The sequence below is a fragment of the Papio anubis genome, chromosome 5, assembly GCF_008728515.1.
Source record: "Papio anubis isolate 15944 chromosome 5, Panubis1.0, whole genome shotgun sequence".
NCBI lineage: Eukaryota > Metazoa > Chordata > Mammalia > Primates > Cercopithecidae > Papio > Papio anubis.
In genome coordinates, this window is record NC_044980.1 from 156,380,247 (window position 1) to 156,403,776 (window position 23,530).

Below are 23,530 nucleotides of genomic sequence, written 5' to 3' on the forward strand. Positions count from 1 at the left end.
GCCTGGCTAATTTTTGGATTTTTAGTAGAGACGGGATTTCACCGTGTTGGCCAGAATGGTCTCGATCTCCTGACTTTGTGATCCGCCTGCCTCTGCCTTCGAAAATGCTGAGGTTACAGGCATGAGTGAGCCACTGCGCCCGGCCTGGGACCGAGATTGTTTTAGTGCTTGTAAAAAAACTTTGAGTTGATGCTCATCTGTAGAAAGATTTGGCTTTAAAAATAGTCATTCATCATGCTGACCATTAACGTAATCGGTCAGAAATCACACATACTCCATAGACTTCTAAGAAGAAAGGAAAAACAAACAAAACAAAACAATGGGTGAAGGTTATAAAAAGGTAAGTTCAGGCCGGGCGCGGTGGCTCAAGCCTGTAATCCCAGCACTTTGGGAGGCCGAGGCGGGTGGATCACGAGGTCAGGAGATCGAGACAATCCTGGCTAACATGGTGAAACCCCGTCTCTACTAAAAATACAAAAAACTAGCCGGGCGTGGTGGCGGGCGCCTGTAGTCCCAGCTACTCGGAGGCTGAGGCAGGAGAATGGCGTGAACCTGGGAGGCGGAGCTTGCAGTGAGCCGAGATCGCCACTGCACTCCAGCCTGGGTGACACAGCGCGAGACTCCGTCTCAAAAAAAAAAAAAAAAAAGGTAAGTTCTCCAGCCTTGGAGAAGCATTCTTCCTCTTTTTCCTCCTCCTTTTTTTTTTTTTAATCCACAGACTTGTTGGTAGTTGGCCTTTTGGGGACGTGTTTTTCACCACATGATACGGGAACTCTCAATATCTCTCAGGCTGACACCTTATTCTTTCTAATCTGATCAGACACAACGTTTTAAAAAGAAAATAATTTTAATTAGATGACTGTTTTGCGTTGTTAAAATTTTTTCTTAAATATTTTAAAATTGATTTTTAATGTGATACAAGGTCATTGCACAAAGTTAGAAATACAAAGTAAAAAGAAGAAAACAAGGAAAATTGCTAATTCCTCCATTCAGATTCATCATCGTGTTAAATGGTTTATTTCATTCATTCCAGTCTTTTTTATTTTTCCTTTAATATGGGTACATGTTTGTATATATTTTTGCTAGTATAATAGATTAATGTGATAAGCCTTTTTGTATACACATTTTGTGTGCAGTTCTGACTATTTCCTTAGGATCAGTTTAAACCCTAAGTTTTAATACTCTGAAGGCTTAGAGTTACTGTGGGGCTTTGGGCTAGAGAGAGGGATTGGTGGTACTGAAGCTGTTGATTACAGGAGAAAAAGAACCCTGCTCCTGAAGTATTCCCTTCACCCCCACTTATAGTAATCCCTCCTGGTGTTGTAGAGATAGCATGGAATTGTCTCTGGCTAGATTATAATTCTGAGGACTCCGGGTTGATTTTTACAGTGTATAAGAAGAAAAAGTTAGAAAAGGGTTTTATGCATGTAAGTCACTCCTAAAAAGTTGTGTAGAAAAATGAAAGCTTATTTGAGATTATTATGTGCTATAAATATTCTGATCTATAAGTTCGATTTTTTTCCTTTGGGGAAAATATAAATCAGAGTATCTTGAGTATTCTTTCTTTAAAAGACAACATGGGTTCAATAACGGAGACTCACAAATGGAGGAATAAGAGAAATATGAAGTTTTGCTTTTGCAAACATACTGAAGTGGAAAATAGAAAAGCTGAAATCAACAATAACAACCACAAAAACGCCACATCCATTTGGACTAAAATACATGTATATATAACACAACTTTCCAAGCATAAAACGAAAACTCTCACCAAGGGAATGAAAAAAATACCTTTTGAAAAACTGCTGAAATAGGCCTGTTGTTGAAATAGTTTTATTTCCCCTTTAGAAGATCTATTTACTACAATTCTGGGAGCGAGAGGGATGATTGTGAATAAAGAATAGAGCCATTTAAGATGTTGTGCAGAGTACCAGAATTTATGAAGACTGGTTTGAATTAAAACTAAATGTCACCAGCAAATAGGAGCCAACAGAAATGTACATTTCATTTATTGTGCTGGGAGCTGGGGAGGGCAGCAGGGATGAGCTTATACTTAACAGGACTCTCTTTTATATGGCACTAATTTTTAGGTGGAGAACTTAGACCTTACAAAAACATGTGTTTCTCTCAAATCTTCTTAGCTGTTCAGATTAATTCATTAATTGGCAGGAGTTGAAATCATACCTCCTACTTGGGTATGTATAGTACAAGAGAAAAAAACTTCAAATATTAAATGCATTTATTCATTCAGCAAATTTGCATAGGAAGAAACAGGCAAGTTATCTGTCAACAATTAAAACGGAATGATTGGGAGATGCTGGGGGAACACTTCAGGTTGGGTGGTCAGGGAAGGCCACTGTGTCGCACTGGAGAGCTCTCCAGGATGATTCCAGAAGTTCACCCCTTTCTCTTTTCAATTTAGCGTATCTGTCTTTCCTCCTTCTGTGGCCTTTGCCTTCTTGCAAAGGACTTTCTATTATTATTTACTTTGACAGAGGAACCGTAAAACTGAAATAAAGATGCAGTTAAAAAAAAGAGAGCCTGAAATGCATTTTTTATAAATTGGAGGCTCAGGTGCACCATCCTTTTTTCAACTCCAAGAAAATCATAAATTATTTTATTAGAGGGAATTACCACAGCTCTAGATCTTAATGATTGCTGAACAGGAGGTTTTTTTCTTTCCTAAACATCAAGTAGCTGCCAGTTTTAATTTTCTTTTGGAATTTACACATTAAAAACATTGTTTTAGCTGTTCAACAAAACTGTCTCTTATATCCAAGGGATAGTGCCAGAGTATGAAATGTGCAGCTTGGTTTGATTTCTTCCCCTCTAGCCTGATCCACGAGTAAAAGCCAGCCTTGCATTTTATGACTGGAGGGGCAGTATTCAATATTAATAACTATGGGAAAAAACCAGATTCCAATTTTACTCTTTAGTATCTTCATGCCCAGAAGTTTTATATTCAGGTGTCTGAGAGTGGGTCGACCACATTTCTGGTATTTTTTTTTTTTTCCCCGAGACAGGGTCTTGCTCTGTTGCCCAGGCTGGAGTGTAGTGGCACCATCTCAGCTTACTGCAAGTTCCACCTCCTGAGTTCATGCCATTCTTCTGCCTCAGCCTCCCGAGTAGCTGGGACTGCAGCCCCCCCACCACACCTGGCTTATTCTTTGTATTTTTCATAGAGATGGAGTTTCGCCGTGTTAGCCAGGATGGTCTCGATCTCCTGACCTCGTGATCTGCGCGCCTCGGCCTCCCAAAGTGCTGGGATTACAGGCGTGAGCCACCACTCCTGGCCTCCAGTATCTTTACTTGATGGTGCTGTGAGGTTCTTTCGCACAGATGATTAATGCAATAATTCTGGCACTTGGGATTTCAAGGACCAGTACAATGGCAAAACAAAACAAAACAAAACAAAACAAATATTTATTCCGTGTTTGTTATATGTCACACACTGGTCTAGGGTGTGGAGAAATAGCAGTGAACAACAACAAAAAGAAACTGGCAAAAATGATTGCCCGCTTGTAGAGTATATGCAAATAACGGGGGGGATAAAGTAAATGTATAAACAAGTAATGTCTCATGGTGATAAGTACTCAGAAAAAAGATTGCAGAGAAGGGATAAGAGGACAATCAGGGTGGAAGTGAGGCCTGCAATTTTACAGAGGAAAAAGATAAGCTTGGGAAGTTCTTCCTGAGTTGGCCACTTGTAAGGATAGATGGGAAGGGGGCCAGACAGCAAGCCAATGTGAATGTCTAGGGAAGTTAGGAACAGCAAGTGCAAAGGCCCTGAGGCAAATGCATGCCTGATTCCGTCTAGGGCCAGTAGGGAGGCCAGTGTGGGCAGAGGATGGGAAGAGGAAGGAGGAATTGTAGGTGATGGGCTCAGAGATGAAGGGTGAGATCATGTAGGTTCTTATCAGCCCTTAGAAAGATTCTTTGGGTTTTGGTCAGAGTGAAGTGGAAAACCATTTCAGGATTGTGAACCTTAGAATGTCACGATTTGATTTTCTACAAATACACTAAAAGAGAGGAAAGGAAGAAGTAGAGAGACCAATTAGAGACTATTTCAATAATCCAGGCAAGAGGAGATGGTGGGTTGGATCAGAGTAGTAGCAGTAAAGGTGGTGGGAAGTCTGATTTTGGATACATTTTGAAAATAAAGCCAACACGTTTTACTGCCAGTTTGGATGAAGGATGTAAGATATACAGAAGGGTTAACAATGAGTCCAAGGTTGTAGGCTGGAGCAAATGGAAGGATAGAGTTGCTATTTACAGAGAAAAAGAGGATTGGGGGGTCTTTTAGGGGAAAGATCAGGAGCTTGATTTTGGACATACTGATTTTGAGGTGCTCATTATTAACAAAATGGAGACGATAAGCAGGATGCTGGGAATGAGTGGTTGAGATTAGAGGTATACATTTGGGAGCAGTCAGCACTAGTGTGCATACTCTGCACTGATGCGCACACTGGCTTCTATGTTGTTCTGTCTGTGACTTGCATAAAAACAGTCTTTGTGGCACACTCAAATTGTAACCCAGTTCCAAGCCAGGTATCTCAAATGGTATTTCTGGTTTAATTCTGGATTGGGGGTGATTTTATTTATATTTTGTCAATATTCATTTTCCCGTCTGTTCAGTCACAACCATGCAGCTACTTATTATTCCTATTTCTTGAGGGGTGTGGGTAAAGGGTCTGCTATTGATTTATAAGCCACAGCAAATTCAGCCCCTTTTGATACTCCTCTGAAAGGAGGCTCTCTTTGAGAAAGTTTTTGTTACCTTTCCAATTCATCCATCTTAGAGTTGATTATAATTTTAAGCTTCATGATGCAATAATCTATAACATTTATATAGTGCCATTATCTCTTTCCAAGTACTTTATGAACATTTGTTAATTGCTTGCCGCATTACCCCACGAGGCAGGTAAAGTCCCATTTGCATTCATTGTAAGAGTTTCCTGACAGTGGGGGTTTGAGCCGTGAAGCGAATGCCCATCAAACACCTGGCCAGTTAGGGATAGAGGGATCAATAAGCAAGTAATGATGATGGCTTCATCTTCATTAATTAATATTATTTTAGTACCTCCAGCATTCCCTCGTAAAAGTCAGAACCCCAAATGAAAATGGTGTTTTCTTTCCCTAGAGACTAACTGATGCGATCAACTTGAACAGATGGGAGATATTAAGCACCAACAGGATGAATGAGGAGGTGGGCCCAAAGTGCCTTCAATACTTCTCATTATGAAAACAGAGAATCGTTACCCCAGAGGACTTTAAAGCAGTACTTAGTAATCTGGTAGAGTGAGAGTAGAAGCATTTGGCTGACTAGCTAACTACAAAGGCAACTTCATTTTTGCTTACAGTGTTAGAGATCTCAGGCAAAAGATGTTTTATTTATTAAAATTCACTCATTGACTGATTTGTTGATACCTCCTATATGATAGACACTTTATAGGCTCAAAGGCAGACAGCAATATATAAAAAAGACTAACATCTCTGTCCTCATGGAAATTTCTAGAGGGGGAATAATGATAATTAACATTTCAGTACTTAGCATATGCCAGACACTTTCTATCACTACATTTAACAAATCATTTGATTACAACAAGAGTCCTATCATTACCAATATTTTACAGAGAAGAAAACTGAGATATAGAGAGAATAAATTACTTGCTCAAATGCATAGTTAATACATTATGGGGCTTTAGACCAAAGATAACCACTATGCTTTAGTTTAGTTTTATTTTCTGCATGAAGTATTGTAGTTGAAGGAGATGATTGGTTTGAAGAATTCACCTTAGCTACTTAAAATGATAAATTTCAACATATTGATCATAAATTCTTAGGAGCCAAAATGCATGCGTGGAGAATTATGTCACAGGTCAAAGGAAAAAATTGGTCTTACATTGTTTTTCTCCAAGTTTTTGCCTAGAGCAAGTAGAACTTGGGTATTCCATTCTCACATCTTCTCTTTCCTGTTCATCTATATTTAATGAAGACTGCTGGCTCTTTCAGATAAGTCTTATGTCTAGGATAGTTGGAAATGATAACTCAGAGCTGGCCATGAGCAAAATGGTAAAGTATGTTGAGTTAGGAATCTTAGATTCTCCCAGTTTCTCACCATTTTCCCACCCTGTTTTTACTCATTGACTTTACAACACCTTTTCAGTTCCTTTGTACTAATGAAATGAATAAAAAGAGCTTAAATTTCACTCTCTCCCCAGTCAATAACTTTACTTTTACAGATTTTATAGATTTACTTTTCATGAAGAAATTTCATGCAAGCATTAGAGCCTGGGCAAGTCTTGGGAGGACTTCTCAAAATGCCTTTTTAGTATAGGCGAAGAATGACACAGGGAAAAAGCGTAGGAACTTTCAGGTTGGATAGAATTGAGTTTTACTTCTGACCCAATCCTTTACACATTGTGGGGCACTGGAAAGAATATTAAAACCATTGGAGTCTCATTTTCCTAATCTAACTAGGATTCAATAATTTCTAATGTATGTGAATTGAGCTTCTCTGTGCATAGTTACTTGATAGGCGCTTAATAAATAGTTGTTGTTGGTTAATGTTCATTCAACAGATGTTTGAATTCTTGTTATGTATGGGCTAGGTTCTAGGGAGAGAAATTATGGTGCAATGCAAATACCATGAGTGCTAATGAAAAAGGCAATAAAAATGGTCTTCATTCTGAGCCTCAAACAATAGAGGAATAGGGGGTCCCCTCTTCCATCTCTTCTCCATTTTTTTTCCTTTGCATTGATGAGAACAGTAATCACTAAAACACTTTTCTTAGTGTCTTTTGTCATCTCCTATTTTAGTAAGAATTGACTCTACTGATCATCTTGCCCTTGGTCTGTCCTAAGCTTCAAGAAATTGGCCATGAATATTGTTCTTTCTGTTCCTGTGGGTTCCTTATCACTGCTTTCCCCTGCTCTGTTCGTCTGAAGATACGGAGCCTGGGCATTCTGAGTGCAGTTCCTACATTATTAATGTCTGTGCTGCACTGCCTCCCTGAAATAGTGATGATCTGAATTAGGCTGTCTTGGGAATAAAGTAGAGGAGTGGATTCTAAATCTAAGTATAAATGGGAAGCAAAGGAGAGGAAGCTGTTTCACAACAGCACCGTTAACCAGAACCATGAACACCTCTAATGTGTGAGTGAAAGGGTGATAGGCCGTGAAAGAAACTAGAATTTGGAGGGAAGATCTGGGCTGAGGAGAGAGATGAGGTATGTATCAGGGAGCCTTCTACATAATGATGATATTTAATGTAATGAGACTGGATTAACATACCAGGAACACCAAGGGGGTAGGTAGAGAAATACAAAGAGTAGAGAGGAAGGTCAAGGTACTGCTGCGGGGAAACTCACATTTAGTGAAGGAGCAGCAAGAGGACCTGAGTTAGATCAGACACCTAGGAAAATAATGGTCCTATGGGAAAAGGGAGTTCTGGAAGATAAACTGACAAGATTGTGAATGGTTACATAGGGAATTAGAAGAATGAGAACTGAAAAATAGCTCTAGAATTTTTTGGTGAAGTGGCCATTAGGAATCATCAAAGAAAGACATGGGCATGGTAGTTTGAACAGATTACTGTGGAATAAGAGTGAGTGAGTAATCTAAGGGAAGGAGCTAAGTATGAGCTACTCTTTCAAGATCTTGAATGTCGGAGAGAGGGAGGGAGGCAGAGAGACAGAAAGTCAAAGAAGACTTGAGAGTGATGGGACCTCAGGGTAGGTAGATTAGGAGTAGGAGACAAGTTTAGGCGTAGGAAAAGTTTCCAGTAGAGAGACAGAGAGTAAATACAATCTTAAGTCTCTTCTTAGAGAAGAAGAGTGGGGGTTGGGCATGGTGGCTCACACCTGTAATCCCAGTACTTTGGGAGGCCGTGGCAGGTGGATCACCTGAGGTCAGGAGTCTGAGACCAGCCTGACCAACATGGTGAAACACCATCTCTACTAAAAATACAAAAATTAGTCAGGCGTGGTGGCACACACCTGTAGTGTCAGCTACCTGGGAGACTGAGACAGGAGAATCGCTTGAACCCGGGAGGCGGAGGTTGCAGTGAGCTGAGGTTGTGCCACTGCACTCCACATTGGGTGAAAGAGTGAGATTCTGTCAAAAAAAAAAAAGAGTGGTAGTTCTTTGTTTTAGGACTAGTGGAAAGAAAATAGATTAGATATAGGATAATCTATTGAGGAGGATGAAGTAAGGATAGAATTTAAGGAGAGAGTTAAAACTTAATATAGGCATTCTGTTATCTTTATAGTTATTTCAGTTAGTTTTATTTTTGAACAATAATCATTCCAGATGAGAAGGATAGTAGATATTTATATTGTAACACATCACCCGTTTCACAGTTTTCATCAGTAATGCTTGTAGGCATATATGTGCTTTAACATTAAACTTTCGCCAGTTTAATTAATAACAGGATTATCAATGTAGAAATTTGTGACTTTACTTTTGAATTTTTCATTATTGTCACCTTGAGTATATAGAATTGCTCTTCTATTTTCTATTTCTATTCACACATTCATTTTAATCATATTTTATGATAAAGAATGGTGTAGGTTTTAAGAATTGAAATTATCTAAGGGATCATACAGTCTAAGCCATAGATTAATTTCAACTTATTAGCAGCCAATAGTTTTGTGTCGCTTGTGTTTTACTGAAGACATGACCTTCCTTAGAGTGATGGAATAATCCCATTTCCACAGCTCTGTCTCTAGAGAGACAGGTAGGGAGCTGAGATTTTGGACAACCCAGTTATTATTCATGTGGCTTCAGTATATTCTCATGTCACAGGGTACGCTAATATCTGTCTCATGCAGTTCTTGAAGCAAATATGAGAAATTACACTTTTTAAATCCTTTGAATAGTTAAAATGTACAAAGATTCATATTTAATGTTAGTTACAGGCCTTGGAGAAACCCATTGGCTTACTTCGATGATAACTGTTTTACAAGTTGTGAATTCTGTTAATTATAAGATGTGATATATTAATTTAAAAATAAAAATTTTAGGCTGGGCATGGTGGCTCATGCTTGTAGTCCCAGCACTTTGGGAGGCTGAGAAGGGCAGATCACTTGAGGTCAGGAGTTTGAGGCCAGCCTGGCCAACATGGCGAAACCCTGTCTTTACTAAAAAATACAAAAATTAGCCTGGCATGGTGGCATGTGCCTGTAATCCCAGCTACTGGGGAGGCTGAGGTAGGAGAATGGCTTGAACCCAGGAGGCAGAGGTTGCAATGAGCCGAGATCATGCCACTGTATTCCAGCCTGGGCGACAGAGTGAGACTTCATCTCAAACAAACAAACAAACAAAAAAATCCCCCAAAAAACTGCACCAAAAACCAAACAAAAACCAAAAAACAAACAACAAAAAAGATTTTAGTTTTATTTAGTATCCAATGTTTTTATTTAAGCACTCAACATAAGTTTAACATTCTATGTTTACCATGTTACCCACTTCCAAGATAGATGATAAAAAGTGTTAGATTCAAAGACAAGTGTTTACAAATACCTACTATATGCCTAGCATTTTATGCAGTGTTTGGTGGTGTGGAATCTTATTTGAGAATAAAATTAAATATAAAATTGTCCTTTTTAAGACTGAATAAAGATGGCCAACTAGATGTAGCCAGGAGAAGCATCTGCCACTGAGGGAGCAGGGCATCAGGAAGACTGGCATACTCCAAGAAGATCATTGGAGGGAAGGCACTGAGAGTGGATAAAGGGAGGACACAGATGCTTGGCTGAAGAGGGAGGAAGCTGGGAACCCTGCACAGGGCTACTATGCCACGCACAGGGACTCATTCCAGGCCCAGTGGCTCTTGGGGAAAGGGTAAGTTGAACAGGCAAGCAGTGACATGCTCTCACCATGGATCTCTGGAATCCTGGCAGCCAGAGACCCCAACACTCCCATGGACACTTGAGCTGGAAGGGAGAGCTTCTTAGAGGTAGTAAGGGCAGGACTCCAGCCTCTGTGGAGCCCTGAGGGTTTGATACAGGAATTTCTGCAATGGAGCATGGCCAGGAACGCCCATTCCTCAGACTCATCATGCTTTCCTAGGAGACATTAGCCTTAAGGGAGCTGTTAGACCGGAACAGAGCAGGGTGATCTTGCCTGTGAGATCAGGCTATTCCAAACTCTGCTGGCCTCTCTCAGGGCCCCAGCCTGGCTGAGCTTGTTTGTGGTGCAGCCCCAGATGCCCAGTTGGGCCACATCATAACTCCTTTGCTGGTAGACTGTGCCTGACCATCAAAGAGCTCCAGTAGAGTAGGCCCCACTGACACACACGCTTCCCTATACCATATGCAAAAATAAACTCAAGATGGATTAAAGACTTGAATTCAAAACCTAAAATTATAAAAACCCTTCAAGGTTACCTAGGAAATAACATTCTGGACATAGGACCTGGCAAAGATTTCATGAAGAAGCTGCCAAAAACCATTGCAAGAAAAAGAAAACTTGACAAATGGGACCTAATTAAATGAAAGCGATTCTTCATAGCGAAAGACACTATCAACAGAGTAAACAGACGAGCTACAGAATAGGAGAAAATATTTGCATACTATACAATATCTGGAATCTATAAGGAACTTAAATTAACAAGCAGAAAAACCAACTCCCTTAAAAAGTGGTCAAAGGACATGAACAGACAATTTTAGAAGGAAGACATACATGCACCCAACAAGCATATGGAAGAATGATCAACATCACTAATTATTAGAAAAATGCAAATGGAAACCACAATATACTATAATATCTCATAACAGTCAGAATGGTTCTTATTACAAAGTCGAAAAGTAACAGATACTGTTGATGTTGTAGAGAGAAAGTAATGCTTATACACTGCTTCAGTCACTGTGGCAAGCAGTTTAATGATTTTTCAAAGAACTCAAAACAGAATTACCACTTGACCCAGCAATCCCACTATTGGGTATGTACCCAAAGGAATATTAATCGTTCTACCATAAAGACACATGCCTATGTATGTTCATCACAACACTATTTACAATAGCAAAGATATGGAATCAACCTAAATGTCCATCAGTAGTAGACTGGATAAAGAAAGTGTGGTACATATACACTGTGGAATACTATGTAGCCATAAAAAAGAAAAAAGATCATTTTTTTTTTTTCAGCAACATGGATGGAGCTGGTGGCCATTATCCTAAGTGAACAAACATAGGAACGGAAAACCAAATACTGCATATTCTCAGTTATAAGTGGCAGCTAAACCTTGAATCCACATGGACCCAAAGAAAGGAACAACAGACACCATAGTCTACTTGGAGGTGGAGGGTGGAAGGAGAGTGAGGATCAAAAACCTACCTACTGGGTACTGGGTACTATAATTATTACCTGGGTGATACAATAATCTGTACACCAAAACACCGTGACATACAATTTACCCATATAACAAACCTGCACGTGTACCACTGAACCTACAATAAATGTTAAAAAGTTATATATAAAATTGCCAAAATGCAAATGTTTACAGCTTATATCTATACTGTATGGTTGAAAAACAGCGAAAATCATTATGCATTGTCGTAGTTTGAGACAACTCCATTACAAAGGAGGCTCGAGATAGATTCTGATGATAGGAAGAATCTGAGGTAAGTGGAAAGGTGAATAGGCAGTTGTTTATAGCAATTTTTGTCTGTATATTCAGACATGAGTATAAAAATCTCAAACATCTTAAATTTTAATCATTAGGTGTCACAGCAGCATCAGCACTCAAACACAGGACTCTGCACACAGACAAGTTCATAGCTGGTAAAGTGCTGGAAAGTTCGGGGGGAGACAACTCTTGTTAGACATAATAGGGAGCCAACTTCTGCCATAGTTTTGGGGAAATGATGCAGGAAAGTTCCTTTTATTTCTTCAAATAGTGAAAAACTCTTATTTATCACTGAGGGGCTACAATGAACTATTTACTTATTTTCAGTTAAAACAAACAAATGATCAATCGATTGGACAAAGCTCCTGAATAATAAAAAAAACTTTATTAGAATGTTAAATTTACACACAGTATTAACCCATTTATGCCTGAGGTGGCAAGTTTTTGAATTTTTTGCAATCAGACCTTGGTGATGACCTTAAACAGTAGGATGTAAATAACTCCCACATTCTTAGTGTTCCAATACTGGAACACTAGGCATAAGTGTTAAGGGCCAGGGCATGAATCCAGTGGGAGAGAAACAAATTTCCTCAAAGTGTGTTGTTTCCAGAAGAGGGAGGGACACTAGGAACATAGCGCAGCAAACATCCGCCCTTATATAGTTGAAGTCTGTGTCCATTGTAGTATCTGATATTCCCTAAGTAATACTGTAAGTGGAAAATTTCCCTGAGTTTGGTACTTGTAAAAATATTTTGCTTTCAGAATTGAGTCACAGAATGCTCAAATCTAACAGCATTGCCTGTTGGATTAACGAAAGTACAGGAAGGTTGCTTTGACAGCTCACTATTGCAGTACAACCCAGGTACTTTATATCTTTTTCCCTTCTCCCTTCTCTCTATAATCCCGCTGTTCCCTCTCTAGGTTTCTTACCTCCTGATCACAAAATGGCTGCCAATTATCCATAAGCTAAATCCTAATGTGAGTGAACATGATCAAGGTAGGAAACAGAAGATCTGTCAGAGTTACAAAAGGGATAGATTTTAGGTTCTTTTATCTTTTTGTAAGGCACAAAAAATCCCAGGAAAACTCCAACAGATTTGTTTTATTTAAAAAAATCAGTTTCATTGAGGTATAATTTATGGTAACATTCACCAAGGTTAAGGATGCAAGTTAAGCTTTCACCAATGTATGCAGTCATGCAACCCATACCACAATAATTCAGAAAGTCAAGATGTTCCCAGATAGATTGACATTTCTTCAACTGACTATCTTAAAAATTCTTCTGTCCATAATGATATTTTTATAGAGCTGATCCTTAGATCTTAATGAAAGCTGACATTTCAATAATAGCTAACCTTTATTAAGTGCTTTCTGTGTGCTAGTCACTACACTAAATGTTTGCCGTACTTTACCTCCTTTAGTATTTTTGAAGTTTGATCATGTTCGGACTTGATATTTATCAATATATAATAGTTGCACATATATTCAAGGTACATGTGATATTTCGATACATGTTTATAATGTGTAGTGATCATATCAGGGTAATGGAGATATTCATCACCTGAAACCTGTATCTTTTATTTGTGCTGGGAACATTCATTCTTTTCTTCTAGCTATTTTGAAATATACAATAAATTATTATTAATTATAATCTCCCTAATATCAAATATTAGAACTTATTCCTTCTATCTAATAGTATTTTTGTATCCATTAACCAACTTCTCTTCATTCCCCACTCCTCCTTTCCTTCCCAGGCTTTGGTAACCATCAATCCACTCTTTTTAAAATTTTTAAAACAACAGAGTGGGATAGGTTTTATTAACAGGGCTGTCACTAGTATATATGGTGCCTTTGTGTGAAATAGCAAAAGGTAGCCCTTCTGCTTGGATGTAGGAGACAAGGCCGTCTAAGTAGACCAGGGATGGAGTTTGGCTTTCTCTTTCCTCCTAGACATCTTTGTGGAGTACATAAAATTTTGGATGAAAAAGCCTACTCGACTGTTCCTATTTTACAGTACAAAAACTTCATCTTTAGAGCAGTGAATCAGCCCATTCTGGGTTATGCAGTATGGGGCATATCTTGACTTTCGATGATGGGATTTTACTCACCGGTATCATTGTTAAGTCCATGCAGAAATGTCCTTGGCTAAACAATTCCTTGAATTTCTTTGTAAGATTTTGCCTCCTTCTTATTCAGTATTTACCAACTCTCATATATTTATTCAGGCTTATCTCTTTCCTCATTGATTTAATAGCATGAAATCATTTTCTCAGTTACGACACTATTAACTATTATTGCAATTACTATTTGTTCATAGAACCTCATATAATTTTATCTTTTTAGTGGAAATTAGCTATAGCTGATAATTATTACAGTAATTTTAAATTGACTAGTTACTAGCATTTCATATAAATTTGTTTGCATTGAGACACACGAAAAGCTCATATCTATTAAGTTTCCTATTTTTGATAAAATTATTCTTGCTTTTATTATAATAGATGGTATTAGGTTCTAATGCAATCGCTTGATGATGCCATAATATAAAATGAAAAATCTGGTCAAACATTATATGCCTGGAACAATTTTTATATAATTTTATGATTTTAAAGCTATCATGGAAAGTCCCAGGAGAAATATCTTTGGGAATTGCAAAAACAATTATGTTTGAAATGAATTGTTTAGAGTTTGTTAGTCTATACTGGATTTTCAAATGCAAATTGTAACTGGAATTTTCTTCTTTTTCTTGAGATTGAGAGAAAGTAAATTAAAATTAGATGTTCATTTCTTGCTATTTAAGTCCATGGTTTACCCATCTTGCCTCCTGAAAAATAGGTATAATTAGATCTCTTGCATAATTTACTCACTATTCTATAAAAAGCAGTGTACAGATTATTGAGAAACTAGAAATAATGGCAGAAAAGTCTCTCAATTAGAAAATGATTGATTAATTTGTTGCAGTTGATAAAATATTAGTGTCTATTTTCAGATTCTAGGACTGGAAAGCAAATAACTCAACCTGTATCATCTATTGTGACTTAAAATCCAAGTGGCTGTCAATTACTTTGAGGCATGCTCCTTTTTGGCGTAAACTTATTTTATTGTTTTTTTCTGTTTTGTGTTTGTTTCTCAGCAACAATATGTCTCCTTGAAATTTCACAGCAGATCTCTTAAGCAAAAGAAGATTTTATTTTATTTTTTTTAACTACACTTTTATGTTTGGGACAGCACATTACTCATTCCTCTAGAGCTGTAGATCTTAAAGTGTGGCTCTTCTTTCATCTTTCAGTAGCATTAGCATCACCAAGGATCTTGTTAGAAATGCCAGTCCTAGGGGACCATCCCAGAGCTGTTGGATCAGAAACCGGGATGGGCCCAGGGATCTGTGTTTCAATAAATCCTTCCAGGGGATGATGATGCATGCAAAACTCTGAGAACTACTTTTCTAAAGGAACTTCATACAACCAAATTAACTATGTTGCTATTAATTATTTGCAATATTTTAGTCTTGGGTAGAATTGCTAAGTCACAGGATATGAATATATTCAACTATAGCAGGTAATGCTAAGTAGTTTTATAAGTACCTGTTCCAATTTAGAGTTCTACCAGTAGTAAATAAAAGTCTGACTGTGTTATCCCTAACTTTGTCAGACATTTTAATTTTTATAGATCTGGTGGGTGTGAAATGGTATCAAGTTATGGTTTGAATTTGACTATTTTTAATGACCTTTAGCATCTTTTCATGTATTTATATGTTTGTTGGTCAGTTACATTTATTTACACTTAAGTAAATTGTTTACTTTTACCTTATCATTTCTCAATTGGGTTTTCTTTTTTGATTCATAGGAGTTTTAAAAATATTCTGGATACTAATCCTTTGTCATTTTGTGTTTCATATCTTTTCCCTGGTTATGATTTTTACTATCACTTTTCCTGATGTATCACGGAAGAAGTTCACAATTTTAATGTAGTAAGATCTATTTGACTTAATTTATAATTTTCGCTCCTATGATTTGTTTAAAAACTTACCCTTTATGCAGAAAACAGAGAACTATTCTCTGATTTTTTTTTTCTAGAAGATGTTTAAGGCTTTAACATTTAAGTTTTTATTATACATAAGTATCATACATGTACCTATATATAAAATTATATATGTATACACACATTTTACTGAGGTTTGATTCACATATAATAAAAAATATACTCATTTAAAGTGTATACTTTGGGTTTTGACAAATGCATACACTCGTAACCACTACCACAAGCAAGAGGTCGAATATTTGCATCACCTCAAAAAGCTCCCTTTACAGTCTGTTGCTCCCAAGTCACTGGCCTCGGCCAACAACTTATCTGTTGAATAATCAGAGATTTGTTTTGTCTTTTCTAAGAATTTCGTATAAACGGAACCTTACAGTACGTATTATTTTGCATCTGGCTTCTTTCACTCAGCATAACGTAATTGAGATTTATCCGTGTTGTTGTATGTAGCAGTAGTTATTTTCTTCTTACTTTCTATTTGCCAAGTCTCATTCCATTCTATTGTGGGATAGTCCACAATTTGTGCATTTATTTACCTGTTAATAAATTGTTTCCAGTTTTGTAAAAATTATTTTGGAAAAAGTTGCCATGAATATTTGTATTCAAGTTGTTGTATGGACATATGTTTATATATCTTGGAAAAATAGCTAGGAATGATAAGTTAATATTTAACTTCATACAAAACTACCAAAATGTTTCAAAAGTAGTCCTATTTTGTATTCCCACAAGCCATGTATGAGAATTCTAGTTTCTTCACATTCTCTCCCACACTTGGTATTGATAGTCATTAATTTTAGGAATTTGAATGTGTGTTTAGTAATATCTCATTGTGGCTTCTGTTTGCATGAAATTGGTTTTTGTGATGTATGGGAGATATTCAATTTCATTCTTTTTTTTTCATCTGATCAACCAATTGTCTCAGTACCATTTAGTGTATAATACATAATTTCCTCATCAATATGCAATGATAGTTCTATCATATCCTGAGACGATACTAAAACTATGTAAAACCCGCTATGAAAATGGGCACTCTCCTTTTTTTAGAGCTTGGAGTAAAATGTAAAAGTTTAACAGGCATATTTAATTTCATGCTTTAAGTTAATCAATATTTTAATAAGCTTCCTTTAGAAATTAGAATGCTTGTTAGTAAAGTCACCACTTATTCAACCCTAACTTATTCTCTTCTTGCTCAGTGTCTTATCTATTTTTTCTCTTTCAAAACATTCTTAGCCTTGAAGCTTTAGATGTGTTTTTTAAAAATCCTATATTTGTTCTATAATTTTCAGTGGTCTATACTTGATCTGTACTCCAGATATGTGGTTAACAATATTGCTGGCCGTGAAAGTCCTCTTCGTTTTAAGATTTATTCTTCCTCTGAGTAAAAGAGAAGTAGGTATCCCAGAGAGAGAATATGAAAAATATGAAAGTATGAAGGTGAAAATTAAAAATCACCTATAATCTTTCCTTGCAGACATAATCATAATCTGCATTTTTTGTTTCCATTTGTTTATCAAAATTATACATACAAATGTTAAAGAAAAAGTAATTTGGAATCACTTAGTGTTGAAAGTTAGTCTTTAGCACTTTCTCTTTCTCCTTCTCAATTCTATTCTTCTTTTTTTTTTTTGAGACAGAGTCTGACTCTGTCCCCCAGGCTGGAGTGCAGTGGCGTGATCTCGGCTCACTGTAAGCTCTGCCTCCCGGCTTCACGCCATTCTCCTGCCTCAGCCTCCCGAGTAGCTGGGACTACAGGCACCTGCCACCAAGCCTGGCTAATTTTTTGTATTTTTTTGGTAGAGATGGGGTTTCACCATGTTAGTCAGGATGGTCTTGAGCTCCTGACCTCGTGATCCACCCACCTCGTCCTCTATTAAAGTACACACTATTCTTTAGTGTGTACTTTAACATTCTTTAAGTATGTGGTTTGTTCTAGAAGCATTATTAAGACTTTTGTGTTTGACTACTGTTAAATTGTAAAATTAAAACCTAATAAAAAGTATTTACAGAATTGTGACTGTATATTTGGAAATTTTAATATAAATAAAAGTATTTTAAGACATAAGGCCAATAATAAATATATGTAGCTATAGTCACAATTGAGAAAATGTGTTGTAAAATACATCAAGTTTGCAATATTATTTGAGTTAAGAACTATGTTTGGTCTATTTCTGAGTCAAGGATGTTAAATTGTGCTAATGTTTAGTTTTATATCACATTTTTTGTAGAAACCCATTGTGCAGTAAATAGTGTAAATTGAATTAATTTGTTTTTATGTTTCCATGACAAAATTTATACTTTCATCTTCAAAGTAGACGCTTCAAATTTATTTTCTAATATTTAAATTCCCTAGTTAAGAGTGGAGACAGGAAGATTTAAAATGTCTAATCTCTTAGGGTTTAAAAATACAAGCAATTATTGTGTGTGTTGGATTTATTACTTTGTAGATTAAAATCAATGGGATTTTTGCAATTAATGACAAAATTGCATATAATGGTCTTATGGTATTAATAGTCTTGGTAAGCCATCTGTAGCAGTTTTCAATTCTCAACATAATTGCATAGAGTAGTTTATGTTTTCCAAGGAAAAATCTCTGGCAAACTATGCCTCATTTTACTTCTATTTTAAGCTAATCCCCTGACTCAATCTTAGATCTATGAGTTACTCTTATTTGGAGATTTGGGAGTTTGCAGAAGTGTGGAGATAATAAAATCACGATTTGATAAGTTGCATACTGTTCAGGGATGGCAGGTTCTTCCTATACCAATTCAGTGTTTTATTGTTTCTGTATGTGTGTGGGTGGGGTAGGGGAAAGGTCAAAATAGCATTCTGTCCTTCCACTTGGGTGTGCAAGTTTATCATTTGCACTTAAGAATGTGTCATCTATCTAGAATAATCAGTTGGGTGAAATGGAATCTGTGAACTGACATTTAGTTATGTGACACAGGTGGTCATTTCTCTCCTAACATGTCAATGTGTGCCTGTGAATGAAATCCAAAGACCCTTTTGTTTTTTAGTGTGAACTTCAGGTACAAGAGTTGAGTTGTTCTTACTCAATTCATAGTATTCTCATTGTTATATTTTGGTGTTTGACCCTCCAAATCTCATGTTGAAATTTAATTGCCAATGTCAGATGTAGGGCCTAATTGGCGGTGATTGGGCCATGAGTGCAGATCCCTCATGAAAGCCTTGGTGCCATCTTCCCTGTAGTGAGTTCTTGCTCTATTAGTTCCCAGAGAGCTGGTTGTTAAAAGAGCCTGGCACCTCCCTCCTCCTCTCTCTTCCTCTCTTGCCGTGTGATTTCTGCACAGACCTGCTCCCTTTCATTTTCCCTGAGTGGAAAAGCCTGAAGCTTTCACTAGATGCCCAGTCTTCCAGCCAGCAAAATTATGAGCCAAAATAGACCGTTTTTGTTTATAAATTACCCAGTCTCAGGTATTTCTTCATAGCAACACAAACTGAATCAAGACACTTATCACTGCTTTACCTTTTATCTTCTATGGTATTTTTTTTTTTTCTTTGATCTTCTACCCTGATTCTACCCTATATATAAGCATAGTCTTCATTGAATTTAACATATAACATACCATGTTATATGTTGTTCATATGTTCATTTAGGTATATGTCTGTAACAAACATGCTGCTTTATTCTGGGGTGTCTTCAGTTTATGTAGATGACATTATGCTACAAAATACACTCCTAATATTTTCTCTCAACATTAAAAATATTTTATTTATTATTAACTATTGTTTGTTATTTTACGTTTCCATTATAAGTATTTATTACATTTTACTTACCCATTCATTTAGTGATCAAAATCTTGTAGGCCTCCAGCATCTTGATATGAGAAAAAATGCTTTAATTATCATCTTCGTATGTGGCTCACTCTTGAAGGACGATTGTTGGGTGCCGGGATGTTCTCGCCCTCAGTGTTCTTCCACCAGTAGTTCACGAGGCTTTCAACAGTTGATGCTATCTGACCTTTTAAATTTTGCCATTCTAATGTATGTAAAGTGGCATCTCCTTTAAATTTGGATTTCTCTGATTACTAATAAGGCTAAACATCATATTCTTATAAACCATTTAAGGTTTTCATTTTTGTAAATTGCCTATTCATAGCCTTGCTCATTTTACTTATAGATTTCCATTTTTTTCTTGACGATTTATGAGAATTACTTTTATATTTTTGTACTTATTCCCTTGACTGTCTTAAATATTGTGAATGTCTTCCATCGGTCTGTCATTCATATTTTGTTTATGACATGCTTCACTGAACATGAATCTTTCATGAAATTTGATTGCATTAAAATTAATTTTTCCCTTTATAGTATCTATTTTGACTATTTAAAAAACTGATTTCCTAATCTACCCCCAAGGTCTCAAATATATTCTTTTATATTTTTTCTTTAGCTCTATAGTTTTGTACATACTGTGTTTTTCCCTTTCTATAGAGAATTTACTCCATAATGCATCTTATTCCTACTGATTTATGATGCCTCTTTATTACAAAGCTACTATATTTTTTCCCACTGGCTTAATAGTCTATTCTTGCACTAATTACTACCTATTTATTGATCCATCTCTATCTATCTATCTGTCTGTCCATTCCATCAACTATCTTTAACTGTTTGGCTTCATAATATCTGCTAAAGCAAGTTATTCATTTTCTTTTTCTAAACTGTCCTGCTGACTGATTCTGTGTTCTCACATGTAATTGTGGGAAGCACCTATCAAATTGCAAATTTTACTCAATTTTTTTTTGGAATGACATGATATTAATAGAGTAGTGGAGTGACAATTGATGTGCTTTAACTGTTTAATGGTTTCATCCTGGAATATAGTATAACTTTCTACTCAGTTTTAAAAATCTTTAATAGAGTTATTATTTTTTCCTGCACTTGTTAGGAGGACATTTTATTTATTTGTTTGTTAACTTTTCAATTCAGGGGCATATGTGCAGGTTTGTTATATAGGTACACTTGTATTATGGGGATTCGTTGTATAAATTATTTCATCACCCAGGTGGTAAGCCTAGTACCCATCAATTAGCTCTCCCTCTTCCCTCCCTCCACCCTCCTATAGGCCCTGGTGTGTGTTGTTCCCCTCTATATGTCCATGTTTTCTCATCATTAAGTCCCCATTTATAAGTGAGAACATGTGGCATTTGGTTTTCTGTTCCTGCATTAGTTTGCTGAGGATAATGGTTCCATCCATGTCCATGCAAGGACATGATCTCATTAGTTTTTTATGGCTGCATAATATTCCATGGTGTATGTGTACCACATTTCTTTACTGTCTACCACTGATGGGCATTTAGGTTGATTCCATATCTTTGCTATTGTGAATAGTGCTGCAATGAACATATGCATGCCTGTGTCTTTATAATAGAATAATTTATATTCTGTTGGGTATATACCCAGTAATGGGATTGCTAGGTCAAATGGTAGCTCTGTTTTTAAGTCTTTGAGGAATCACTACACTGAAGAAAACATTTTATTGAGGGTGATTCCTAGATATTTATTTGATACTTTGCTGTGGCAGTGATTAGTATTTTGTTTTCTATCATATAATTTAATTAGTTGTATTGGTAAAGATATATCTATGGATATTTTTGTTAATAGCTTACTTACAAGCTTTCATAAACTTATTAGTAAAAGTATCAACTTTCTTCAGTGTTCTATGTAAGAAATAGTATATCCTAAAAATTACAATTTCACCTTCTTCAAAATCTTCATACTTGTAACCTATTTTATTCGTTTTGTGGCATTAACCAAGTCTTCTAGTACTACATTAAATAGTGGCAGTATTTCTGATATTGTGTTATCAATTACGTATTTGCTGTAGAATTTTGGGTGGATATTTATCAAGTTAGGGAAGCCTTCTGTTGTTTCAGGTTTTCTCAGTTTTTTGTTGCTTTGTTTTTTTATTTGTTTTCCTTTAAATAATCCTGTAAGGTACTGAGATTTTTCAGATGCCTCCTTGCATCCATTGGAATGATCACACATTTTTTCTGCTTTGGACCATTAATATGGGGCATTATGATGACTAGATTTTCTGATGTTATAGTTGCTACATTCCTGGGATAAAATCTGTTTGACTGTGATACAGACATTTTAATATAGCATTAGAACAGTAAGTGTATATCTTATTGAGGATTTTGGAATCTATGTTCACATATTGAAATGATCCTATAATGTCATTTTCTTATATCCAGACTTGGTTTGAGGTTAATAATCAGCTTTGTGATATAATCAGGAAGCTTACATTCTTTTTCTACTTTCTAGAATTTTTTGAATAAGATAGAGATAATCACTGCCTTCATAGTATCTGATAATGAGCCTAGGGTTGATTCACAGGGAAGTTATTGATAGCTTTATATCTATCACAATGTGATAGACACACACAGTAGTAAATACTTAACAACCACCTTTCCAGGGTGTGTGTTGGAGGTGGGGAGTAGAGGAAAATTCCTGATTTAAGTGTTCTCCTGTTTTGTAGTGTAAATATTGCTACTACTACGCCCTATTTCAAGCTATCAATGTGAAGTCGCTGAATGTGAAGTTGCAGAGATATGCATAGTCAGCTCCTGTGACCTGGCACAGACTGGCTCTGTCAACATAGAGACATGACAACCTCTAGAGTGGAATGGCAGCTTCTTCACTTTCAACTTCCTTGTCTTTAGCACATTCCTTTTTTGGCCAGCTCTAACTCAGAAGAGGGTTCTAGGAACCTTATTTCTGGTTTAACAAGTTATTTTTGGCTTCATGGAAAACAAACTGCCATTATTAGTGTTTTTAATTTATTTGCTGGTTATTGCCCTCATCAGCTTTACTATTTGGACATTTTACATGTTTCCAAACATGTATCCTTTTTATCTAGGTTTCAAATTGGCTGACATATAGTTTTCCACAACATTTTTATATTTTTAATACTTTAATTACAATATATACATTTTAAATTCTTTTTCTTGATATGTCTTGCCAAAAGTTTGCTGTTGTATTAAAATACTTTTGGTTTAATCATCTCTATTTTACTGATTTCTGTCCTTATCTTTATTTTCCTTCTTTTCTTTCATTTTCATTACATTTTTTTCTTGTTTTAATTTTTGCTCCTTTAAACTGTTTATAATACCCGTTTTTGTTCTTTATGATGTTTTTCTCCCTGAAGTTTGTGTTATCTGTACCAATGTTTCCCTGACTTTATTTAGCATTATAGTTACTTGGTATATCTGATTTATTCCTTTTGACAGGCTTCATGACCACTACCCCAAAATATGGCACTTTTGCCTGTGTGGAAACAACAGAAGCAGGAAGATTACTCTTATTTTCCTCTGACCTTTTTCTCGTGAAGTAGACCATAAAGAAGAATCTGACGTTTCTCTGAAGGAAACCTTCATTCCAGACGTACCCTCCCTATGTCCAAAGAACATCTTTATCTTTAAAGACACAGAGATGCCAAGAAGAATCTGAACAAACAGGACTTGCCAGATACCCCAGTTTACTAATATCGGACCATACTCTTTTGTTCTTCAATCATATTTCTGCATCATGTCCATAAAAATACAAAGTTTTCCCCATTCCTTTGGGTATTATTCCCGAAAGCTTCTGTGTCATGTAAAACTTATATTAAATAAATTTGTATGCTTTTGCTTGTGTGCTTTTCCCTTGTGTCTTTTGTTATAAGGGTTTCAGTCATGCTCCTAGTGATGGGTGAACAAAGAGATCTTCTTTTCTCCCTTATACTTTATTTTCTTTTTATAAGAATTCATTTACATTTGCTATGACTTTCAATAAGTTTGGATTTATTTCTACAACTTCATTTGACAATGAAATCTGTCATCTGTTCAAACATTAAGACACTTCAGCATATAC

At 36.3% G+C, this 23,530-nt stretch overlaps 1 long non-coding RNA gene across 1 annotated transcript; it reads left to right on the top strand.

Moving 5' to 3' along the window:
• The first annotated feature begins 49 nt into the window (after positions 1 to 49).
• LOC108586516 lies at positions 50 to 23,313 on the top strand. Its single transcript, XR_001903927.3, has 2 exons — positions 50 to 340; positions 22,909 to 23,313. It is a non-coding gene; the product is annotated as an uncharacterized LOC108586516 (long non-coding RNA).
• The last annotated feature ends 217 nt before the right edge of the window (positions 23,314 to 23,530 follow it).